The following is a 12,606-nucleotide window of genomic DNA, read 5'->3' on the forward strand; positions in this document are numbered from 1 at the left end:
AGTTTTATTATTGCAATAGTCAGAATCTGGAAACAACACAGATGTTCCTCAACTGAGGAATGAGGAAAGAAATTATGGTACATTTACACAATGGAATACTACTCAGCAATTAAAGATAAGGAAATCATGAAATTTGCAGGCAAATATGGTGGGAACTAGAAAAGATCATCCTGAGTTATCCCAGAAGCAGAAAGACACTGTATATAATCACTTATAAGTGGATATTAGACATATAATGTAGGATAATCATACTAAATCTGTATACCTAAAGAAGGTAAGCAAGAAGGAGGACTCTGGTTCAGATGATCAAGCCCCATTCAGAAAGGCAAATGGGACAGATATTGGATGAGTGAGAATAAAGGGAACACCACTGAGGGCCTCTAAAAGAATCTAAACAGGATCAGATGAATGGGGAGGAGGTCCCCCCTATCAGTGGACTTGGAAAGGGGCACAATGGATATGAGGGAGGGAGGGAGGGACTGGGAGGGAATGAGGGATTGGGACATGGCTGGGATACAAAGTTAATAAAATGTAACTGATAAGAAAAAAATAAAATTCAAAAAAAAAAAAGAATCTACATAGCAGGATATCAAAGCAAATGCTGAGACTCATAGCCAAAATTTAGCCAGAGTGCAGGGAATCCTGTGAAAGAAGGGGAAAATAGTGGGAGCTGGAAAGGTCAGGAGATCGACAAGGAGAGCAACAGAATCAAAATATCTGGGCACAGGAGTCTTTTTTGAGATTGATAAACCAACCAAGGACCATTCATGGAGATAACCTAGCCCCTGCTCAGATGTAGCTCAGTATCCAAGTGGGTTCCCTGTTGAGGGGAATAGGGACTGTCTCTGACATGAACACAGTAGCTGACTTTTTGATCACCTCTCCCTGAAGGGGGAGCAGCCTTACCAGGCCACAGAAGAAGACAATGCAGCCAGTCCTGATGAGACCTGATAGGCTGGGGTCAGAGGGAAGGGGAGGAGGAACTCCCTATCAGTGGATTTGAGGGGGGGCTTGGGAGAAGTTGAGCAATGGAGGGTGGATTTGGAAGGGGATGAAGGAGGGAGCTATAGCTGGGATACAAAGTGAATAAACTGTAATTAATAAAAATAAATTAATTTTAAAAATCATAAAAAATGACTTCAGGATTTAAAAATGACTTCAAGACGAGAACTCCACAAGGAGACCAAGAACCAAAAAATCCTGGCCACAGGGAGTCCTGCAATGACAGATAATACAACCAAGGACCATGCAGAGAGAAGACCTAGACCCACTGCTCAGAGGAAGCCCATAGGCTCCTCAGTTTCCAAGTGGATTCACTAGTAAGGTGATCAAAGCCTGTCTCTGACATGAACTCAGTGGCTGGCTCTTTGTTCACCACCTCTGAGGGGTGCAGCCTTGCCAGGCCACAGCAGAAGATGATACAGCCAGCCTTGATGAGACCTGATAGGCTAAGGTCTGATAGAAGGGGAGGAGGTCCTGCCCTATCGGGGGACTAGGGAAAGGGCATAGGGGGAGGAGAGGGAGGATGGGCAGAACTAGGAGTAGATGAGGGAGGGGCTACAGTGGGGAAACAAAGTGAATAAATTATAATAAATAAATAGATAAGTAAATAAATAAAATTACCTGAATAGCTACAATAGATAACTTCTGGTTCTCTTAACAGAGTGAAAGGTTGGGTGAGGATGGAGAAATAACCCGCTGGCTAAGAATACTTGCTACACAAGCCTGAAAACACACCTCTGATTATTCCCGCCCCTTCATTCCACCCAAAAGTGCCTCACATTTTTATTCATAATTTCTCTGTGCTCCCAAGCATACTCCAGACCTTAAAGCCTTTTTTTTCCATTCTTAGTCAAACTTAATTTTCACTAATGTCCAGCTTTACTTAAAAAAAAAAAAAAAAAAAAAAAAAAAAAAAAAAAAAAAAAAAAACATTTTCTGCTATTAAAGTCCCTGATATTTTTCTGATCACTCAAATGGACATGACTGTTTTTATTTTTGAAGCAGTGTAAGAAAATCGTGTCTTCGCAGTTTCAGCCCTAGGTTGTATAGCGCTTCCAAATGATCTCCATCAAGTGGTAGTTTGTCTTACACAACAAGATTAAAAATGTAAAACTTTTACACCACAAATTATCTCTAATTATATAATGAATATGTCATAGGTTAAATTCAAACATCTGACAGTGCTTCAAGGTAGGAATTTTATAGAGGCAATCAAGTTTATAATTATGGAATATGATCCATTATGAATAAATCTTCAAAGAAAGGAGAAACTGGCCGAGAGATGCCTGGGCAAAGAAGGGAGGCAGAAAATGCAGGAACTTACCCTTCCCCTATTGTTCACAAAAGACAGCACCTCTCCATTCCTGACCTCTAGAATGATACAATAAGCTTCTGTTTTCACAGTTCCTTAGTTCGTGGCTTGTTGTTTGTACCGCACAAAGAACCTAATATGAAGTATTATTATTATTATTATTATTATTATTGTTATTATCTGTTGCATATATATATATTATTATTTCTATTGTTATAGGACACTTGAAAGGGTCATGAGTATTCCCCAATGATGCCATGAACCTCACAGGAGGAAGTGTAAAGAGAAAGTAGCACAGAACTTAAGCTTATGGACCTCACGTTTCCAGTACAGAAAACAAGAAACTCTGCTTACAGATCTAGTCATGCAAAAGTAAACTGTAGATCATTAGACCAATTATATATGCCAAAAACCCTCAGTTATGAAAAGAAGAAACACCTGGAAGAGGGAAGACAATAGGTGGTAAAAAAAAAAAAAAAAAGTAACAAACTTTCAGAGGAGAGTGGGGTGTGGGGTGTTTTTATTTATGCAACTATCAGATAGTGTTTGGCAGACAGATTCTAAATACAAAAGGAAGGCATGAATTAAAATTTAAATATGCATATAAAAGAGCAATAGGTTGAGCTAAGACATATATGCATTTATTTTTTTTTTTGTTCTGGGAATATAACAGCATTTGAGGCAGACATGAGTCTGCCTTTCAGAATTTAAAGTTAATGTAGACATTAACAAAAATAATTGTATTAGTTAAGGCTCATTAATATACCTAATTGGGGGGTACCACTTTAGTTTTAATCAGTATTATACCACCAGATGCCATAATCACATGTATTTTTCTTCTGCTAGCCTTTAAAAATTTGCTGTGACTCAAACTCAAGCCTGCATTTCTACCTTTTAACTTTTATACCTACATGATAACACGTAAGGATCCACCAAACACATGCATATCATATAGTTAATCGAAATCCAGAACCAGTAGAATAGAATTGAGCTGGTACTCGCTCAGTACACGAGAATGGATGCATCATCATTCCAAACAGATGCTGCAGATCTGGAAGATTCCAGGAGGGTCAGGAGTCTTCAGTCTTGGAAACTCTGAAGAAGTTGGATTCTGATATCAGCAAAGGCCCGCTGCATGTGAGGCAGCAACACAGTGAGTGAACACCAGAAAACACTAAGGCCAGCAGGCCATGAAAAGCAAGCTTTTCACTTGCTCCTCCTTAGATGAGGGCCACTGCAAGATGTCACTCACCTTTAGAATGGATCTTTGAACTTCAGTTATGTAACTGAGGGGAAAAAAAAAAAAAAAAACTCACAAAGACATCCAGAGATCAGTCTAATCTAAGTAATCTCTCAGGTGTGACCAAAGGTTTGACTCTTGGGTAATTCTAAATCCTTTTCAGTTGAAAATCAACACAAACCATTAGAAACATTAAGAATGATAGCTAGTAACAATGCTAATAAGAATAATAAAGCTGTAATTGGGTAATATCTGTACCCTAACTAGTGCTAAAGGACTAAAATCATGGAAAACTTTTCCATTTCAGTGACAATGAGAAAGAAAGTGTAGGTGTGTTAAAAATTTTTATTATGAATTTAGTACAAAACAAATCTCATAAGTCAAAATTAGTGAGGTAAAATTGCCCATTTTTTTAAAGTCTGACCAGAAAGTTTCCTCTATTTCCTTCTTTCATAACACTAGTACATTCTCTGAGATGATGCTGAAAAGTCCAGTGAAACAGTCTGTAGTTTCCACAGGGTATGGACCATCTTGTTCTGACACATGAGAAACAAGAAATAAATAGGAAGCCATGCCTCAGAGACTTGCTTAAACTTCCACAGTGAAGAGAAACACAGGTCTGACCACAGAAATTGAAAATCCAAAACGGTACTTCAGAGAGAAAAACCACACCAGAAATAGAAGCAAGCAATCATCTAGAGGACAATTTCAAACACCTGCTGATGATTTAGTCTCACTGCCCAACTCCAGCAGAAGAAAATTCAATACTGTTCAATGAAGTAAATAAAGTATTGTGGAAAATAAAATCCCAGCACCTAAGATAACAATTGTATTGATGTCTGCAGAGCCTGCGTGACAGATGCTCTCGGCTGCCACTGCAGAGGCAACTGCACAGCTATATGCCAGATTTCAGCATCATAAACTTTACAATGTAGACAAACCCATCCTCAAGACAGAGTGATTTGGGCTGATACCTGTGTTGTATCCTTCGGGGGAGCCCAGCAGTCAGACAGACAATGATTCTTTGTGTCAGAGGGGAACTGTTTGCCAGATGGAGTTGAAAAAAGACATGATTCCTCCATAGGTAGTCCTTAAATTGCTCAGATCTCCCATGCCACCTAAAGAATATTATTATGAGCCACAGGAGTAGTATTTAGAGGATAACTTCCTAACACTCCTGAAGAAATTATTAAAGAGATTATAGAAATCCTAAATTGGGGACCAAAGAGACAGATTTGTCCTTCAGAACAATACTGAATAATACTGGCTCACATACACATTGTTTTTAATTTTTAATTAGTTGCTAACCTTTAAAAATCGAAATTTTAGGCTTCTCTTGAAAATTTGGAGGGCCTGAAGCAATGGAAATGAGTGTCCAGTGTATTTTTTGGACAGGGTATTCATTCTCTAATTGGCTGTGTCTTCAAGCATTCCCTGCTGCTTTCTGTGTAGTTGGTTTATATATTTTTGGTTAGCTCTTCTAGGCATTTTATTCCTGAGTAGAGAACTAATATCTTAAGAAGCAAAAAAGGATCAAAAATTGATGATTAGGAATTATTGATCAAAGAAAAAACATGTCCAGGAAAAAGCAAAAGTTTATATGCAATATATTAATAAATGTAATAGAACTCAGATGATTGGCCAGTTACTGGGGAAGGTGTATTGAATCACAAATAAGAGAAAATAAGGGGATGAAATGAACTCTATGATGAGAAGGTTTCTCCTTTATTATCAGAATAGTGAAAACAGCCAAAAACTGGGAAGATCCAATCAAAGCAAAAGTCCACACTTGCAGACTACTGCCCTGCCATGTTCTAGAGGTGAAGGAATCAAAGAAACTTTGACCCAAAATTTACCCTGCTGTAGTTGAAAATAAATGCTGTCAGGCTAAATATGTTCATTCTTAGCCTTATAATTACTATGGTGGTATTATTTTACTTGCTATTACAATCAAATAAAACACAGACACCTGTGAGATTTTATAAAGGCCTTATATCACCTTGGGCTGGGCAGATAATTTTATCTGTGCTATCTCATATCTCTCAGCCCCATCCTCCACCCTAACCATTCTTTTCTGGCTTATCTCCCACTCACAATTCCATAAGTACTTGCTTAGTGTTCATCTAGGTCCCTTTCTCTATCCATGCCATTTTTGGAGTTCTTTTTCCTATCCCACATGGTTTGTGGCTCTCTCTTCACCTAAACCATGGAGGCTTCCTCCTTCCTCCTCTCTTCCTTTCTGTCTCCTTTTCATGATGCTCGTGTTTCCAAAGCCTGAGAAACTTAGCCATACTTAAGTCCTTCCAACCTGCACAAGTACGGGTCTTTAAATCAACCAATCACAGATAATTGGGGAATATTCCTTTTCATCACATGATTACAGGAGATACTTGAACATTGTAACAATATCCATGGTAGGACTGTTACCAGACTTCAAGGCACTGAGATCAGCATTTGAAAACAAAGCATCAGACCAGCCACCAACACCCTGCTTAAAAGATGTTCAGGGATAAAGATAGAGCAAAGATTGAGAAATATCCAACCAATGCCTAGCCCAACCTGAGACCCCCCCCCCAAGGGGGAGAGCTAACCGCTGATGCTGACGCTCTACTATGCTTGCAGACAGGAGCCTAGCATAGCTGCCTCCTGAGAGACTCCACCCAGCAGTGAACCTAAACAGATGCTGAGATTCATAGACAACATTGGCAGAGTGGGAGGAAGGACAATAGGAGCTGGATGGGACAGGAACTCCACAAGAAGACAAACAGAGCCAACTAACCTGGACCCAGGGGAGATTGCGGAGACCGAAGCACTAACCAAGAACCATTCATGAACCATTCATGGACGTCCCCTACACATACATACTCAATGAGCAGCTTGATCTTCAAGTGAGTTCCCTAATAAGGGGAGGGAGACAATCTCTGGCAAGAACTCAGTTCCCTATGTTTCTAGCACTTCCACTTGGTGGGGCCCTGTTCCCAGGCAATCAAGAAAGAGGCTACCCTCAAGCCCTGGATATGACCCAGGTGGGTTCCTGGTGGAGAGCTCTCCTTTTCTGGGGAGTAGAGGAAGGTGCATAAGGAGAAGAGGGTGGGGAGGTAAACTGAATAGATAGATAGATAGATAGATAGATAGATAGATAGATAGATAGATAGATAAGTTTCCTTCCTTCCTTCCTTCCTTCCTTCCTTCCTTCCTTCCTTCCTTCCTTCTTTCTTTTTGGAACTCGGCTGCCATTTGAATTGTGCCTTCCTAGGTTCATTAGTTAGTTTCACTTTGAATGTCAGAGAAAGGATGTAGGAAGGGAAGTGTTTGTGACACAGTGAATGGCACCACAAGGGAGGATATAACTAACTTGCCTCAGTAGCAGTGTGAGCCACTGTACTATGAGTGATGAATGGTTTCCTCATAGAGGCTGTGGAAAAGTCAGTAGCAGTGAAAGCAGCACTCATATTCCGAAAAAAACCTCGAGAATCTGGAATTCAAACTTAAAGTAACATAAAGTAAACTTACCTCTTGAGTTCTTGCTTCAAAATTGGAGTAATCTAGAGAAAAAGCTGTGCCTGGTCATTAGCATTAGAGGCTGAACTATATGAAAGAACAATAAAGTAAACAAAACCGCAGCACATACTATCTCCTTTCTAGAGTCAGAGAAGGTGAATTTAATCAGCTGCTGCTGAAGATTATGACACTGGATGGGAATAGTGATCCTCTTCCCTACCTGTACAAAAGTCATAAACAAAATGCTATATTTTTATTAGACTTTTTAATTTAATTTAAATTTTTATTTATTATTTATGTATTACAATTTATTCACTTTTTATTCCCACTGCAGCCCCCTCCCTCATCTCCTCCTAATCCCACCCACATTTCAACTTCTGCTCCTATGCCCTTTCCCTAGTTCCCTGATAGGCGAGGTCCTCCTCCCCTTCTATATGATCCTAGCCTATCAGGTCTCATAAGGGCTGGCTGCAACATCTTCCTCTGTAGCCTGGCAAGGCTGCACTCCCTAGGGGGAAGTAATCAAAGAGCCAGCCACTGAGTTCAAGTCAGAGACATGTGTGGTAGGAAACAAACAAACAAACAAATAAACACATAAACAAGGAAACAATGAGTCTGAGCTGCAATGGATTGATTATGACTCTAAAGAACACAAGTCACTTTGAACATCAAAATATGCGCTGATCTTAACATATTAGGTTTACTGCTGAGTGAGGTGATCCAGAAGCAGAAAGACACAAATGGTATATACTCACTTATGAGTGGCTAGTATTCATATAATATAGGATAAACATACTAACATATATATTTCTAAAGAAGCTAAACAACAAGGAAAACCTTATGGAAGAGGCTTAATTCTCATTCAGAAGAACAAACAGGATAGACATTGGAAGTAGGAGAAGACAGGGAACAGGACAGGAGCCTTCCACAGGGGTCTATGAAGGACTCTACCCATCAGTGTATCAAAGCAAATGCTGAGACTCATAGCCAAGCTTTGGGTAGAGTGCAGGGAATCTTTTGAAAGAAGGGGGAGATAGAAAGACCTAGAGGGAACAGAGTCTCTACAAGGACAGCAACAGAACCAAAAAATCTGGGCCCAGAGGTCTTGTCTGAGACTGATACTCCAACCAAGGACCATTTATGAATATAATCTAGACCCCCTGCACAGATGTAGCCCATGGCAGCTCAGTCTCCAAGTGGGGTTCCTAGTAAGGGGAACAGGGACTGTCTCTGGCATGAATTCAGCGGCTGGATTTTTGATCACCTCTCCCTGTGGGGGCAGCAGCCTTGCCAGGCCACAGAGGAGGACATTGCAACCAGTCCTGATGAGACCTAATAAGCTAGGGTCAGAAGGAAGGGGAGGAGTACCTCCCTTATCAGTGGACTAGGGGAAGGATATGGGGGGGAAGAAAGAGAGGGTGGGACTAGGAGGAGATGAGGGAGGGGGCTACAGCTGTGATACAAAGTATATAAATGGTAATAAATAATAATAATAAAGAAAAAATTAAAAAAATAAACTATTAGGTTCACAAGTATAATAGATTAGATCATACTTGATTCAGGCAAGGTTTAATCCAATGGTTTTTAACCTTTCAGTGCTATGACCTTTAATACCTCACAATTTTTTCCTCACTTTGTGGTGAGGAACATAACATAATTTTGTTGCAACTTCATAGTTGTAATTTTGTTATTGGTGTGAATCACATGTAAATACCTGATGTTCAGAATATATGATTGACACTTCCCCAAAGGCATTGCAACCCACAGGTTGAGAACCACTCAGTTAGTATCTAATTCATTGTGACTGCATCTTTACAACATGAGTAGAAAACACACACACACACACACACACACACACACACACACAAAATGGAGATAGAGTGATTTAAAAAGAAGTAAAATTCTTACTACTTACAGAAAAGAGTGGCTGCATGGAACTTCTAAAGATATAGCAAGAAATCTGCAAATAAATAAACATATTTAGCAAGACAGAGGACATACAATCATATGTAGAAATTACCTCTATTGTGTTATTATATACATAAATGTCTCTGATTACTTATAGTCATCTTTATCATTATATATATATATATATACTTACACAGTAATTATATCTATTGTTATACACTAGCAAGGAATAAATGGCCACTGGGGTTACAAATACAATATAAATGTATTTATTTATTTATTGTACTTTTTATTTTTTATATTAATCACAGGTTATTTACTTTGTATCCCAGCCATAACACCCTCCTTCATTTCCTCCCAATCTTTCCTCCCTCCCTCATCTCCTCCCTGCCCCTTTCCAAGTCCACTGATAGGGGAGGTCCTCCTCCTCTTCCATCTGACGCTAGCTTATCAGGTCTCATCAGGACTGGCTGCAATATCCTTAGCTGTCACCTAACAAGGCTGCTCCTCCCTCAGGGTGAGGGGAGGTCAAAGAGCCCACCATTGAGTTCATATCAGAAATAGTCCTTGTTCCCCTTACTAGGGAAGCCACTTGAATACTGAGCTACTATGGGCTATATCTGTTTCTCCAACCAAGGACCATGTATGGATATAACCTACAACATAATTTTAAAATGTTGGATTTTTATGTTTTGATGAAAATTTACCAAAACATGTATAGGGATCCAGAATGTAAAACACACTAACACTGTTGAAACATTTTTTTTTTAAATCTAACAAGATAGTGGAACATTTTATATTCATGACTGAACTATCATGGCGAAACTGTCAGTTATCACAGTTAATCCACAGGTATTGCTTAACATGGCATGTTTAACAAGGGGCTAGAGCCAAAAATGTAGAAAGTACTCACCAAATGAACAGTTATTAAACAAGTTATTCAAATAGAAAATGGAGCAAAAAATAGAAACGGGCATTTCATAAGAAAATATGCAAGTAGAAATAAGCATTTGAAAGATTTTTGGTATCATTCATTAGTCCCTTGTGAAATACAAATTAAAGCCACAATGAGTTATTGTGACTCACTTTCTAAAATGAATTAAAAAAATAAGAAATTTCATACAGCATGTAAACACAAATTCAAAATAATTTCACACATTGTTGATGTGACTGTAAATTTTCACAGCAATTCTGGAAAATACTAGACAGTTTTTAAACAAAAGTTAAATGTGGAACTTCAATACAACCCACAATTTGTTCTCTGATATGTTTATTGCTTGGGAATGAAGAGTTTGCACACAAAAGCCAGCGTAAGATAGTTTGGAACAGACATTTTCATAGCATGCTAGAACTACCAACAACCCTACCACTCCTCAGTCTAGCAGGGTTAAGGCCCTGGTAAAGTATCATAGTGGCATACTCTTCCATAGCATAAGGAAAAAAAAAAAAAAACAACAACAAAAAAAAACTGATAGGCATAACGGTGTAAATACATCTCCAGAGAATCAAGCTCCATGAAAAAAGTCAGAGAAGACCATACAAAATATGTGTCCCACACCTATGCAACAAAGATAAACACTACCTCAGAGTAAAGGGCTGGAAAAAAGTTTTTCAAGCAAATGGTTCCAGAAAACAAGCTGGAGTAGCCATCCTAATATCTAATAAAATAGACTTTCAACCCAAGTTAATCAAAAAAGATAAAGAGGGCCACTATATTCTCATCAAAGGAAAAATCCACCAAGAGGTACATCACAATTTTGAATATCTATGCCCCAAATACAAGAACACCTACATTCGTAAATGAAACAATATTAAAGCTTAAATCACACATTGATCCTAAACCTTAAAAGTGGGAGACTTCAACACTCCACTCTCACCAAGGGACAGATCAACTAGACAGAAAACAAATAGGGAAATAAAAAAACTTACAGAGTCCCTAAATCAAATGGACCTAATAGACGTCTACAGATCTTTTCACCCAAACTCAAAAGAGTATACATTCTTTTCAGCACCGCATGGAACCTTCTCCAAAATAGACCATATAGTTGGTCATAAAGCAAGCCTCAACAGATATAAAAAAAGATTGAAATAATCCCTTGTATTCTATCTGGACACCATGGACTAAAGCTGGACCTCAACAACAACAGAAATAACAAAAAGCCGACACGCACATGGAAACTGAACAACTTGTTACTCAATAACAGCTGGGTTAAGGAAGAAATAAAGAAAGAAATTAAACACTTCCTAGAATTCAATGAAAATAAAGGCACAACATACCCAAATTTATGGGACACATTGAAAGCAGTGCTCAGAGGAAAATTTATAGAACTAAGTGCCTGCAAGAAGAAATTCGTTACATCACATACAAACAACTTAATGGCACAACTGAAAACCCTAGAAAAAAAAGAAGCAGATACACCCAAAAGGAGCAGACAGCTGGAAATAATCAAACTCAGGGCTGAAATCAATCAATTAGAAACAAATAAAACTACTCAAACAATCAATGAAACAAAAAGCTGGTTCTTTGAGAAAATCAACAAGATAGACAAACCCTTAGCCAAACTAACTAAAAAGCAGAGAGAATCTATCCAAATCAGCAAAATCAGAAATGAAAAGGGTAACAAAACTAAAGACACTGAGGAAATTCAAACAATCATTAGGTCATACTACAAAAGCCTATATGCAACAAAATTTGAAAACCTAAATGAAATGGACAATTTTCTTGATAGATTCCATCTTTCAACATTAAGTCAAGATCAGGTAGAAAGACTGAATAGCCCTATATCCCCCAAAGAAATTGAAACAGTCATTCACAGTCTCCCCTCCAAAAAAGCCCTGGGCCAGATGGTTTCAGCATGGAATTCTACCAGACCTTCAAAGAACTGCTCACACCAATTCTCCTCAAACTATTCCACAAAATAGAAACAGAAGGTACTTTACCAAACTCATTCTATGAAACAACAGTCACCCTGATACCTAAACCACACAAAGACCCAACAAAAAAAAGAGAACTTCAGACCTATCTCTCTAATGAACTTTGACGCAAAAATACTCAATAAAATACTTGCAAACCTAATCCAAGAACACATCAAAGATATTATCCACTATGACCAGGTAGGCTTCATCCCAGGTATGCAAAGATGGTTCAACACACAGAAATCCATCAATGTAATCTACCACATAAAGAAACTGAAGGAGAAAAACCACATGATCATCTCCTTAGATGCTGAAAAAGCATTTGTCAAAGTCCAACACCCATTCATGGCTAAAGTCTTGGAGAGATGAGGGATACAAGGCACATATATAAACATAGTAAAGGCAATATACAGCAAGCCTATAGCCAAAATCAAACTCAATGGAGAGAAACTTAAAGCAATACCATTGAAATCAGGGACAAGACAAGGCTGCCCACTCTTTCCATACCTCTTCAACATAGTACTTGAAGTCCTAGCCAGAGCAATAAGACAACTAAAGGAGATTAAGGCGATACAAATCGGAAAGGAAGAGGTCAAAGTGTCACTATTTGCAGATGATATGATAGTATACATGAGCGACCCCAAAAATCCAACCAGAGAACTTCTCCAGCTGATAAACACCTGAGCAAAGTGGCAGGATACAAAATCAACTAAAAAAAATCAGAAGC

Source organism: Psammomys obesus, unplaced genomic scaffold (genome assembly GCF_907164565.1).
Source record: "Psammomys obesus unplaced genomic scaffold, mPsaObe1.curated_primary_1811, whole genome shotgun sequence".
In the NCBI taxonomy this organism is placed as follows: Eukaryota; Metazoa; Chordata; class Mammalia; order Rodentia; family Muridae; genus Psammomys; species Psammomys obesus.